General features: G+C 35.2%; 1 protein-coding gene across 2 annotated transcripts in view; it reads left to right on the top strand.

The window, feature by feature from the left end:
- EFNA5 (ephrin A5) overlaps positions 1-14483 on the top strand; it is a 283297-nt gene that overhangs the window by 2163 nt on the left and 266651 nt on the right. The gene's annotated exons all lie outside the window — the stretch shown is intronic.

Here is a 14483-nt window from a genome sequence, read left to right on the forward strand (position 1 = left end):
ATTTTATTTTCATACTCCATTGTGATCACACACATATAGATGGAGGCTTACATCTAACTAATTCTACAACTATTTTATTTTCATACTCCATTGTGGTCACACTATTCTAGGTGGAGGATTACATCTAACTAATTCTACAACTGTTTTGTTACTTTGATTGTAGATTGCAGGACTAGCACTGGTAAGACATATCTATATTAAGGCATGCAGGAATATTGGATTTTCTGCAGCATAAACAGTATGCTTTTCCACAATCAGGGATTAAGCATCATCAGTGACTCACTAGGTGTCACACTGGATATGTTCTTGGTGTCTTGAGCTATGTCTATCTACATTAAACTTACACTGTTTGTGCCATCATCACTTCTTTCACTGCAATCATCTTCAAGTCATTTTGCACAATCAGGCTGAGTAGAATCCGTCACCGGGAGGCAGTTTTACTCAACATGTGCTAGTCAAACTTATTTCTGCATAGTAGTTTTATCTTAATAATCGGCAAAGCCGGACACGCAGTGTTTGATTTTTGCTATTGACATGACAGATTTATCAAACTAACAATAAAGAGTCAATCAAAGCCAAATGGGAAAAAATAGAATCTGTCATGTGAATAGATTATCCAGGTTGCTGGAAGATTTCTGCGATGGAGTTGTCCATTGCTTGCTCCTTTTAACAACAGTTGTGTGAAAAAAAAATCACTAAAAAGGGTTAGAACCTGACAACACTATAGTCACCTTTACTAGGTCTGTCTATGAGTGGCAAACATTCTATATAACACTTTCCTCTGATACTGCTAAATCTGTGTAGTCAGCATAAAAGTAGCCTAAAGCTTGGTAATTATAAGCTAACGAGGGTGATAAACATGACAACTGTTCATGTTTAAAAAAGAGGGAAAATAAATAGAATTAGCTGATATTTTTTAACCACAATTCAACTTGCCTTGTTTTATTCTTGGAGAGTTCCTTGTTGATGGTTTAGCAATATCGCCAGCCTTAATTGAACAAACAAACCGTATTGATCTGTCAAACTCCACTAATGTTTCAATTCCTTTTGGAACCTACTCCCCCATGTAAGGCAGTACATGTCTTTGAAACATAATGAAGCTTTGAAGCAAAATATCTCAGTCATCTGCTTAGTTACTAATTAACTCTACATAAACATGTGTTTTCTCTCTATTTGTAGGAAGGACTTCTTAAAAATGGTTCACAGTGATTAGAACCTAGAAATATGAGAATAGGAATCAGCTCAGAACTCTTTTGCAAATTGCAACGGAAATAATGGCCAGCAATGTGATTAAAGTGTGTGCGTGTGTTTTGGTTACGTTCAAGACACTAGAAGACAGACTTGAATAAAACTTTTATGGAGAGAGCCCAGCAATAACTTGTTGAGTTATGGGGGCTGGTGTTAGAGGCAAGCACTTTTTATTCCTGTGTTTTTTTTCATCCTTTAACTGCTTTGCTACGCTATCATAAAATTACATTCCTTTTTTTGAAATGTTGACCATATGTTCGGGAAAGTCACCTGGGTTCTATATGTTTTGTGAAAACAGATGTGTTCCAAATGATTTGTTACCTTTCCCGTTAGGCTGAGGGCATCCTATCACAGGTTATCTGCGTCTTGCGCCTGTGATACCGCTGTTTAGTTTGAGATTAGTACATTGATTTTTGTCTCAGGTCATGTTTTTTAATAGATCAGAATTGCCTGCAGAAAACTGAAGAGGGAGAGGTGGAAAAAACTCCCCAAGTTAACAGTATTTACAGATGCAAAAGATGTTGCAGCAACTCAAATCTGGAAGTTTAACATTCTTTGAACACATCGTGCTTTTAAACTGGCGTCTGAGGTCCCTTGCTTTAGATAGACCCAAGTTATATAAGAATTAACTGCTAATTGAATTGAAGAAGGAATACTTAAAAAATGTGCATTAACTTTAAAAGAGCATCTGGATATTATGATAAAAAAAGCAAAAAAAAAAAAATACAAAGAACAACTAACAATAAAACAATCCAGTGATCTCAGACTATTTAGCACTTCATAGTTTACCCTTTTACTGTAACTCCTTTTTAAAACTGAACCAGAGTATTGTGTACTTTAGCAAAGTAGCAGTTTAGATGGGGCATGTCTAGCAGAATTCTGGCAGTAATTTTAAAAGCAAGGCCAAAATGTGCTTTCATTTTTCTTGCAAAATGCCAGTCTGAATCTGGATCTTATTAAATGCCTTTCAGAGTTCATTAATTGCACTGTAAAACATGCAAACAACTGATAAGAACATTTCTTTTGTTCTGGAACGTCAAGATACAAATTAACGAGTGCGGTGGCTTAAGCTTTTGTAGATGAAGCCCCGTGTAATAAAACAGGAGTGCTAGTGAAAGTCTGAATAGGAGAGCACCAGTAAGACTGCCAGGGTTAACGTGATATATAGTTCAGCTTAACTTTTTAAGAGCACTGATGCTTTCCCCTACTTCCCACAGGCAGCTATGCCAAAACCTGCGCCATGTAAAATACTACTTTTTTTAAAAGACTAACTGGCGGCATTCTTGGTGTTGCAAGTTATTTTCCTGGAAATATTATCTTGAAATATATGTCCTATAGATTAGCGTACAGTAACTTCTGGCAGCTATTATAAGTTATATTAACAACCTGATGATTTCTCTAAGTAGATTTTCAGTTCAACATCCTTCCTAGGCAGAAAATGTATTTGAAGAACCAGCCCTGAACTTATTTTGACTTTTTGCCAAAAAGCTGCTGGAATAATTAAAAGTGTCTGCTCCAAAATGTGTTTGCCTGGAATCCTGAAATATTGCATCCATAACAAATCATTCATTATGTCAGGTTTGTCAATTAGCAATGTGCTGAAACTATGGCATTTGTCTGCTAAGCTTGACATCACAAAATAAAGATTATGTTTGAACCGTGCTTTTCGAAATATGTTTGATTTAGCCATTAACCTTGTAATCTATTTCTTTAGCTTAGTATTCATGATTTCTCTAACTATATATTCTACTTCTCTGGAATAGTCATTATGTGCTCAGCCACTTCTACCAGTAACTTATTAAAGACTGACAGCACTTTTAAGGAGGTACAAAACCAAATATAGAGTTACATTACAAATGCCTCTGCTGCATAAACCAATAATCACGTGCATACAATATTTTCAGTATTTCTCTTTTTGCTTGGCAACGCCATCATTTTTACTTAGGATGTTATTTGCTTTGGTTCCTTGGTAATTAATATATATATCTCTATATATATCTATATATATTTTATTTGTGATCAAGGCAAATTGATCTATACAGTAGATCATAATTATAAGTGTCTTGCCTAATGGATATGACATTGTTTAATGTTTGTAGATAGTTATCTTAGAATTTGTATCAATAGGCAGGTTGATGTCCTAGTGGCTGTTATGCGTTTACATACATGTAGATGACCCATCTGATTAGCAATGATAACAACTGCAGTCAGATGGTGGGAAGCAGAGAAGTTTGACTATAGTACTCTTTGCATGGCTGGCTATTGAAATAGCTTTGTTTCAGCTAAATTGGTCTAAGTCTGTCTCTCGATACTGCAGAACCAGGTTTATACTTGCTCTGGGCTTGTGTTCAAGATTTGGAAATCTTTGGAGGGCAGCAAGTTAAAATAAATAGTCACATTCTTGAAACATTGGTTCCTGCTTCCTATTTCCAGAGGGGTTTTTGATTTGGCAATTTCAATTTGAGGGACAAAGAGACCTCCAGCCCAATAAATTTTTCATGATTAAAAGTGTAGCAAGAGTGTTCTCAGTAGTTCATTACGTGCAGCTTGCTGGCTTTAATAGTGTTACTTTAGCCTGTTATAGCTTTGAAAGAATACCTTGGTTATTTCAAATGGGTTCCTGCAAGAAACTGTATTTTCCCCTTGTGGATCTCATGCAATCAACAGTAGTTTTACAGACCTCATCCTTTGAATGAAGGGCACCTAGTTAAGGGTAAATTACCCTCCTGTAATTCCTACCATTTAATCTTTTGCAAATGCCCATAATGAAAGCACTACATTCCACCCACTGGCCCCGTTTCCTGTTGTAGAGGGACAGATAAAGATGAGTCTTTTTTTCTGTCCCCTGTTGCTATGGACCCAGCAATCGAGCAGCTCCATGCTGGGCTAACAAAATGAATGAATACAATTAGTGCCTAAAGAAAGTTGGTTTGCTCTGTTTTAAGAACATCTATAGACCCGCATGTATGCACATTTGCAGATTTTGAAGGATAAAAAAAAAATCGCTCGCTTGATACTTTTAGATGAGCTTATATGTCAATTCCATAGAACCTAAAACTATGAAATTGCTAGCAATTATTCTTCTTTTTCCTGATGTTTTGTATTTAAAACCATTAACGAACAGTTTAGAAGTCCATTATTTTAATGAGCATATGTATGTGTAAGGGGATATGATGAGCTCGAGTTATAATATTTTTGCAGGATGTTTAAAATGTGTTCCCCACTTCTAATTATAACAATATATAGCCGGTACCCATTTGCCAATATGTGATGTTGTCCTATGTACAGCATGCCTTGCCCCGGAGATATCTAAATCATCGCTAAGGCAGAAGTCCTATGTTATGGTTGTATAACTGTAGTAGAAAAGGAAGGAACCGAAAGGCACTAAAAGTTAATGGAAAAAAATCTACATCTAACAGGAAGCAAAGAGATGAATTCTCTCATTGTGTTGTTTAATTAAGTGAAGTTTTAGTGTGATTAGAATTATGGTTAAACTTTTTTTTGCATTAAATACTTATATACTTGAATAGGGGGTTCTTTCTTGTGGAGCAAATAATTCCTAATATGGTTTTATGGGAAAGTAGACTATACAACCCTCTTCCCATACACACCATTTATTAAATATAGAGTCAGGTAATACTGAGTTAACTATGTATTCAGCATTTACTGTGGTAAAGGATATTTTTTCTAATTCCATAACCTGTAATTTGATTTGTGTACTTCCATAGTGATAATACATAAAAATGTTACATAATCATGTGAACACATTCTAAATTGTTTCTAGAAATGTTTTCTCAAGCATATTTTATTTCTCAATGTCTATATGGTCCTGACTGTTATTGTACACTATCCTATTTCAATACAAATGACTACATGATTTTCTTTTTTAGCGTAGGCTTACTATAGTAGTCATCCCCACGGTGTATGCTAGGAAGGTAGCACTTGCACAAACTTATTCCTAGTAATTTAAAGTAAAACGGGTTTTAAGCTGAGGTAATGTGGAAAGATATAGTAGGCAAAGCTTTTGTGTGATGTACTTTGTCTAAGCACAAAATGGCTTCTGACTGTTTCTTCAAAAATGGCTGCTGGTTACCTCAGTTGCTCCAGCGAATGAACACAAAAGCCTTGCAGAGCATGAAGCTGCTAAGTATGCAGAATGGCATATATTATCCCGAATCGTTCTAATCTGACCAAACATTTACAGTTCCAGTGAACTGAACAATACTTTTTGGCATCGTAAATTTGGAGGGTTCGATCATTTACTGAGGCAGGTTTGTACGTTTTATCAAGGATTTTTTCCCCACCGATTTGGTTTCATTATCGTACTAAACAAAAATGTACTATGACCTGTTTCCTATTTTAGGGATTATCCTTTACAGACCGTCCTAAAGGAATGTAGAATTGTGGTATCACAAGATCTTTTTCTCCAGGATTAGAGAGGGATAGCACCAAATAAATAAAAAATGATCCGATGAGGCTTTTCTTGTCCAATAAATGTTTTCCACAACGGAGAAAATGAAATACATTTTACTTATGGGTCAGGTACAGTTCCAGCTAAATATGCTATAATTGTATTGACTGAGAGGACATATGTCTGCTCCTGCTGACAACTAACTAGCTTGGGATGCAGGTTGTACATCCCACTCTATTGAGCTAAGGAGTTAAAATAATTTATTACCTTTTGGAGCCTTTTAATCATGTCTAACAAATATTGCTTGCTCTTTGCATCACACACCCACATATAGCCACATACACAAGACACAACACACAAAATGATATCGTGTAGTAGCACATCACAGGTGTATTATAATAATATATTGTTAATGAAGGCGTGTATTTCAAATAATACCCTGTTACCTCCTGGTCAAACTTGTGTGTTTTTTTCAGTTGTTAACCACCTGATATTTTGTGGCTTTCCTACAATAAAATTGATCTAAATATACATTGTGTCCTAAACATATAGTAAAAAAAAAGCAAAAATACAAATCAGGTTTATTCCACATACATCTATGGGTATGATAAAGGTTTATATTGGCAACCCGTAATGTATTGTGTGGATAAATAATATGCACATGATATTGGCACATTTACCATGGCAGATATTGTCAAATCTTTTAGAAGTTCTTGAGGCAGAGAAATTAGGTGGTCCTACTTAACTGCTCCAGCACAATAAAATGCACCTAGCAGATAATAATATCGCCCTTAGCAATCATTCTGTTTATATTCATAATTTTTTTTTAGCTTTTGTAGCTGCAGAGAAAAAAACAAGTTATTCTTGACATTGTTCATTCTGTCATTCTTTTTATGACTGGAAAGCCAATTTGACTTTTTATTGGCTGACCGATTTTCCAGGCAGTCAGGCAGCATATAGTATGTGGCAGACTATTCTGTAAATGTCAGTATTTCCATTGGAGTGAGCGTGCCTTCCAAGAAAAGAAAGCTATGTTTTATTAGAAGAGACCTGGCTGGATTGCTGATAGGATTGGAGAAAGCTGTTTATCTACCTACTCATGGCTATATCTCTTCAAACCCTTGCAAGAAACAAATTGCTTTATCTAGGTCACAGAATACCACTAGTGGCTTTTCTCATAGAGAATATTGGAAATACAAGCCTCTGGATGCTGGGACTTTTAGTCCTATGGCTATGATAGAGCTATTATATTTAAAACCCTGATTTAGGTATTAACGGAGAGAAATAGATAATAAAGACAGATAGACACCCTTGTGTCACCACCCACCACCACACGCCATTTTGGATATGATAAAAAGAAATAAAATGGTTATTTAGTACAGGTAACTTTTAAAAACACAGTTAACTTATTGTTGGTATGGTTCTCCAAAGCATGGAATTGTCTATTATTTTAAATCCTATCCATATTTTGTTCCAGTAATTCTAGATTTTTAAAATAATGTGGTTTATTATGAATACACTCTATGATGTAATCAATAATATTTATTCATAATTTAAATAATATTTACAAGGAGCTTTAATAGCTTTACTATTTTCTTAAATAGACCAAATAGACCACTGATGCTTTACAAGCACAGGTACGTAAATCTGTGTGTAACTATGGATGGTGGATCTCTCTGTGGAAGTAAGATCTGCTAGCCATTGTGCCAAGACTAAGGACTGCTTAAGCTGTCCGTTGGCACATAGGGAATATAAAAGCTCATAAGAGGCTGATTGCAGAATTCCAATGGAATCACTGAACTCAGTTGATCCTTCTAACTCGTCTTTGTGAATTTTTTATAGAAAGCTGTAGTTTGTTGTAGGTCGCCTAACTTAGCTGAACAGATGGCCCTCAGACATGCCATTGAGTTGCAATAATATTATTTTATTTTTCTGTTTAATTGTGTGGACAAAAAATGTATCAAAAAATCTTCCTTTGTCTGCTCATGTTGCTCTGCTCTAGAGGCGTCTATTTCCAACTGTCCTGTAAGTTATTAGTGTCTGTCAAACCCATAATTGCCGCTAGTTCCTTGCTCTCTCTTCGAAAAATACAGCAAGCAGAGAGAGTAAATGAAACGCATTTTTTTTTGCTCCACAAGGACTGCATATTGCAGTGCTTAGGCTTAGCTTTATTAATTGTTTTTAGACTTTGAATAATTGTATGTCTTATTCCATAGAAACATCAAGTAAAGGCGTTTACTACACTCATTGCCTGAATGTTAAATTATTATTTTTAAATTATATAGTAATTACAGTGTTTATGCACAATAATTACTATAGCACACATGTATAGTATTTATATATTGCAGTATATTTAAAGTACAGTGTAATGAGTGTAAGGCAATAAAAGTGAGAAGGTCAGTTACTAAAGCAGCAATTTTCACTGAAGGAATCTGTGTTCACTTATCCAGTATGTTTACAAAGAAATTCCTATTTTCATTCTCCTGACACTTGAGTGGGTAGGTAAAATCTAAGGGTCACTGGGTATGGAAACTAAGTCATAATGAGTTGTTTTTTTTTTTCTTACTGACTTAATTTTTATAATTGTGTACACTTCTCTTTATGCTTTACATTGCGTTATATATATCTACATAATATATAGATTAAACATGGCTCATTACATCTACTTTGCTTGGCCTGATTTTATATAAATATTTTGGCACTTTTACATTTCATTAGTTTTATGTATATGTGAAATATCTATCTATCTATCTTATCTATTTTATCTATCTTATCTACCTATCTATCTATATCTATCTATCGTTGATGGAGGGGTTTCTTTATTTAGTATACAGGCAGATTTAATTGTTTTAAGCTTTTACAGTACATCAACACTATTCCATCTGCTTAAAATTGAGAGCTTACAAATTATAGCACACATCAAAGACATCTGGACGGATAGACATTTTCTTAACAGATGTATGATCTACATACATATGTGTACAATTACCTTAATATTTTTTTATTGTAAAGCTAATTAAAGTATGACATGCTGATACAGGCCATGGTAAAATGCAGTGCCCCCTTTTATATGACAATATTAAAAAGTTCCCGGCATTAGTGTATATTTACTTTTAGAATTTATAGTAAATTTAATTAACATTTTTCAGTCGATTCTCCTGGCTAGATGTACTGTAACTATGAACCACAGAACATTTAGGTGTCTAGCTCACAAGGAGTTACAAAGCCTGAATTTGCTTGGGTCAACAATATCGTTCCAGTCACGAAGGTTGATAAGATTTCCTGTTGCTAAACATATACCTTTTCCTTGTGTTACATCCTTATTCAAATATATTATTTTTCCCTGTGCTCATATCTCACACAGAAATACATAGATTTCATTTTAGATTGAGTAGGAGGCTCCAGCCAAATACCCGCAAGTTATTGCCGACTTTATAAGATTTCACAAACAGTGCTAAGAATGAGATCGGCTAGCCATATGCATGAATGGCTTAGAATCTGGGGCATTAGGGTAAAGCTATAATAATTAAACCCTTCTATGTAGCGGCAGTCCATTTATTTACTTTATTCATATATTCCCTTCATCTGTAATACATTATGGTGACTTGCCAGCCTGGTTACAATGGCCACAATATTTTCGCTGAGCGCTCATTATGGTATGTAAATTTTGTTTGTCCAATATTCATTGCCGTATTTTAGATTGCGCTCTGATGATTTTTCGAGGTTTAATAGTGCGGATTTACGAAATCCTGATACCCGCTTTCAATGCTGCGTGAAAAGTTCTTGCCGCCATAAAGCTGGCATTAAGTTACGCATATGTGAACACCTTGTAATTAATCTTAGAAATTAGTTATAATGGGATTTCCTAAGTTTTTGTATGTGTTTTTACTTGGTACATATATGTACCTGCTATATGAAATCAAAAGAAATACCATAAATGCTTTTGATGTGCCATACCAGTGCCCTGAATGTGAGTTTGAATACATTTTTAAGTCCAACACAATACTTAAAGTAGTGGTATGGTAAACTAATAACTAATACTCAGAATCATCTATCTCATTCTGTTTAGGCAATACAATATAAATAAATAAGGGGGACTTTGATGTCTATTGGTGCCAACTTAGCTTCATTTTGTTGCATTATCTGCAGAAAGTCAAGTACATTGTTATACCATTGGCTATTGGAGTAAATACTGCAAAGGGTATCATTTGTGCTTCAAGCAGAAGAAAGCTTACCCTTGAGCAATAAATTATTAGTCCAGAGATTTTATACTCCTTTATTTACATTAGTATGAAAGATGCTAAAAAATCCAGGGCCTTAGACAGAAAGGCAGCTTTATTAGCCTTTCTTCCATTTTCTAGGCAGCAATATTAATGGGTATGTATCTACTGTTCATTTTGTTATATACCACTTTGCATGTAAGACATAAGGCTCATCAGTTATTATTGGTAGTCTCCTAAATTTATGATTAGCAGTATTGTATGTAACTGTTTACATGTTCTATTTTTTCCACTTCAAACATACAGTCATTAGGAGGACAAAAATCAACCAGGGGTTGGGAGTTGGGAGTTGGAGCCCGAGCCCAAGATTCATGAAACCAGTGAAAAGTGACTGCATATCTTTGGGCTGCCCCATATAAATATGTGCATGGTTAACTGTTTAGGTACTTTAATGCGCACTGTCAGCGGTTACTATTGATTAGAAAGGAAAAAACATTTATTACGCCTTAGTATTGAAACACTAATAGTGGTTTTGTGGCTCCCCAAAGTATTTTCAGTTGTTCAGGGAAAGTAAAGTAAAAATAAGAGCTGCCAAAAACTGTGTCTCTTTATTACTAATTAATCAAGCAAAAAGGCACCTCACTGACAGAACCAATGTCAGCTCTGACAGCCACTCTGGGATATTTTATTTGAAATACTGTAAAAAAAATAAAACTAATTAAATGATTCTCGGGGGGTTTCTGCTCTATTAGCTGACATCATGACGTAAACGTCTTTTTCCTTAAACCTTTAAATTGAAGATGCTTTTTGAAACACCTTTACAGTTCTGCTATGTGCGCTGACTGCACTCTAAAATGACATTAATGTCATACAGGTAAATAGAATGAAAATCTGTTTACTCCTAATCATAATTAATGAACACTTTAGAAATGTCCTAGGAACACAAAGAAAATGCCCTATTGTCATTATTTGGCCCTTTCTTATATTTTACATTGCTAATTAAAGTTATATATATAGGAACACAACCATTTATATAACTGTAGCGGTAGAGCAAACTGATCATCTTGCACAGTAAATTTGACTTAACTTAGGTAATGAGCAAAGAATGTTGCATGATTGGAATATTAGAGTCAACAAAGTTCATGTCATTCTTTAAGCATGTCAAATTTATTTGAAAACATAAACATGCTGTACTTCTTTAGTAAATCAACCCTATTGTCTTTACCACAGAGATATAGATACACTCCTATAGAACTAGTTTAAAATACGGAAATTAAAGCACCCAGGGGGGAACCCATATAAACACAGGCAGCACATACAATCTGTATGGAAATGTTGTCCCTGGCTGGAATTGATCCGCTGCAAAGTGGCTAATCACTTCGATGCACAACCACTTGCTTTAACACTTGAGAACCAGAATTGTGTTGCCTTCACTGGAAAATAAGACATTTGACATATGTATTCGACTGCCTTTAAAAATATTGGTCTGTAAGGTTTTTTTGTTGCAATCTATTCCCCCATATTGTTAGAGTAAAGATATACATACACTTGTTCTAAAGGTAAAATATGCTGCAGAGTTTTTCTCTGAGTAGCCTATATCTTTGATGTATCACACGTCAAAGTACCTGTATGAGAAGGCTAAGATGGAAGTTGCCGTTGCCTGGCTTGTATACTAGTTATGGAGCCATGACATCTAATGCATTGAAAATGAATATGTTTTCTTTACCTGTTTAGCAGAGGGGATCCTCAAATTTCATATGTTTATTTTATTGGAATTTAAAATGCTGAGAACATGCTGTAATGTTTGACTTACAAGGCCCCGGCCTGATTCGCACAGGTAAATCTAGGATAGAAGACTGCTGAGACACCATCTGTCTACAGAACTATGATTGTCTTCCATGATGTCAGTCTTAAAGTATAACATTATACATAGGCTACAGTACTTTACAGGCATCATCTGCACCTCTTTGTATCCCGCAATGAATAGAATAGTACAGACTGTACAGTACATTGTAGACTTTTACCTCCATTCTATCTCTCACCCTGCTGGCAAGCATACTTTATATTACTGTACAGTATTTACATTCTCCGTTAAAAATAAAATTGTCTGTATTTTATTTGCATTTTTTTAAAAAAATTGTTGTAATATGTTATCCCATAGATAGGCAGTCTTGCCACACATACGTAGGTTTGTAAAAAAAATATGTGACAATACCACAGTATCAGATATTATTTTGTTACATTAAAAAAAGATGTAATTAAATGTATCCATGACATAAGAAGAACAGTCTATAGTTAAGTTAAGAACAGTCTATATGTGCTGTTGGATCATTTTTGGCTATAATTTTAGGCTTTAGCAGATTCAGTGGAGATTCCAAAAATCAGATCTCACACTCGTCCCTATTAGCTTCTGAACTACTGTGCTAAAACCAATCTGGCTATTTAGTTGATGCCAGTGCAAATGCAAATTTTGTACAACGGAATGTATTGCTCCATGTATTCGAGGTTACATGGACCTAACTTGTTTATTTTTAATTTAACACGGAAGGACAAAAGAAAACACCCAAACATGCTAATTAATTATTAATGATCTTTCTTTTAAATGACTGTGTAAAATTGAGTGCCAGCCCTGCTGCACCGGCTGAAAACGTTCTTAAGCACATTGATGAATTTGCCATGTTGTCCAATCTTTGTTAAGAGGAATGAAATGCTCAGATGTAGTAGCAGCCTCACAGAAGCAGCCAGTCAATTTTTGTTTCATCCAGTTGAGTGCTAATTTAGCAATACTTAAAGGTTTCATTGCCTTGTAGTTAATTAGCACAGAGCAATGAATGCTAACTGTTCTATTAGTGCACATTGTCAGCACAGGGAGGTTCTTTGTACGATGGGAACCATTTCAAATTTCTAACACTCACACATGTTGGGTGTTCGGAAACACAATGGCCTGAATAGCTAAAATAATTGTAATAAATGCATAATACTCCCATCCACACAGCTTTTCGCTAGAATCTTCCATTATGGTCAGTGTTCTTAAAACTGAATTGCCAGTATTGTATTTAATGTCCTCCTCACCCGGTTCAGAAAGGAATATGAGAGATGTTCTATGTCCTTTAGGGGAACAATGAAAGTAATTACACACTCGGCTGTGAGTTAGAATGCACCACGTAGTGTGAACAGGGAGACATGTATGCATGTGTGCTTTGTATGCAGGCCTTGTATGCATTGATGTTTGCTTGAGTTGTTGGCTGGTTTCAGCTTAATTTATGTATCCACAGCAAATTATTTCAGTAATACTGTTGCCATCAGTCTCTAATTTCCAGGGACGGTCCTAGAATTTAAAGGAGGACTCCAATCTGAACAAAGACCATTTCAAAAGGCAGAGCGCTTCAAATCTCTAATTATAACCTATTCATAATGTGTCTTTTTCAGATGCTCAGAGCAATGTTAATATGCAAATGAGCAGATTTCTCAACCAGACACCAATAATTATTTTCTGTGCTCACCCTGCATTAAGATCAGTGGGAGACATGGGTGCCGTGCTGTGCCTGCGCCTTGCCACGCAATTGACAGCTGTGACGTGCTGAGGTGCAGGGCCTCACACAGTTCTTTTTTTTTCCACATGTGAATATTTTCTTAAAGTCATAGAAACAAAATCATTTTTTTCCTGCAGAAAGTACTATTTTATAATATTTTGCTACTTTAATATGCTGGATAAATTACCTGGAAAATATTTAAAAAAACATTTAAAATTTGTTTTTAAGTTTAGTGATTCCGCAGGTAAAATTTGACATGCCATAACAGCAAGAATAGGATGAAAGGATACAAATCAGGGGACTACTTTAAGTGGACAACCTGTCAAAGATAAAATAAATTTCAATGTTTCATAGGGTATTAGAGATTATAGTATTTTTTTTTTTAAACCGCCAATTAAATATTCTTAGTGCTTTAGCAAAAGTGGCAAATGGTCTGAAATTGCTGCATATTGTCCTTGCCTACTTTTTAATCATTGCCAGTGGTTAACAATCAAGGAATGAGTGTTTAGAAGCAAAAGATTCAAATGAGTTTCATTAGCACTTTGTATTTGGAAGACGGGATGTATCCAATATAATTTTATTGATCAGTCAGTGTGTGCCAGCAGTTGTAATACTTGAAGGAATAAAATCTGTTCATTGTTAGGTAGAGAATCATATGCATCACCATTGACATTGGAGCAATACCAACTTGGGGCATGCAGGACCTTTCACTTTTTATTGGGCGGAAATTGTTGTTTTCTGCCAATTTGTCACTCTTTTTAATTGATAACGTACACATTGGCAAAGCCCCGTTTAAAGGTGGCTACACCTTAGCTGTCTCCCATAATATTAAATAGGATCAGTAGTTCACAGAGTTGTGTCCTCATCCCATGTGGTGTTTTGTGTTTTTTTTTTTGTACACCTGTACTGTGCTATTACCCTAACATAGGATTAGGTGTTTATACTGCAAAGGATGGCAAGTTGGAGGAAGGAATTTGTTTAGAAATTACCTTAAGCTACATACACACTTCCAATTATTATCGTTGGAAAACGAACGACGAACGTTCATGCACGATATATATGAACGATCGT

The sequence above is a fragment of the Pyxicephalus adspersus genome, chromosome 6 (assembly GCF_032062135.1).
Source record: "Pyxicephalus adspersus chromosome 6, UCB_Pads_2.0, whole genome shotgun sequence".
In the NCBI taxonomy this organism is placed as follows: domain Eukaryota; kingdom Metazoa; phylum Chordata; class Amphibia; order Anura; family Pyxicephalidae; genus Pyxicephalus; species Pyxicephalus adspersus.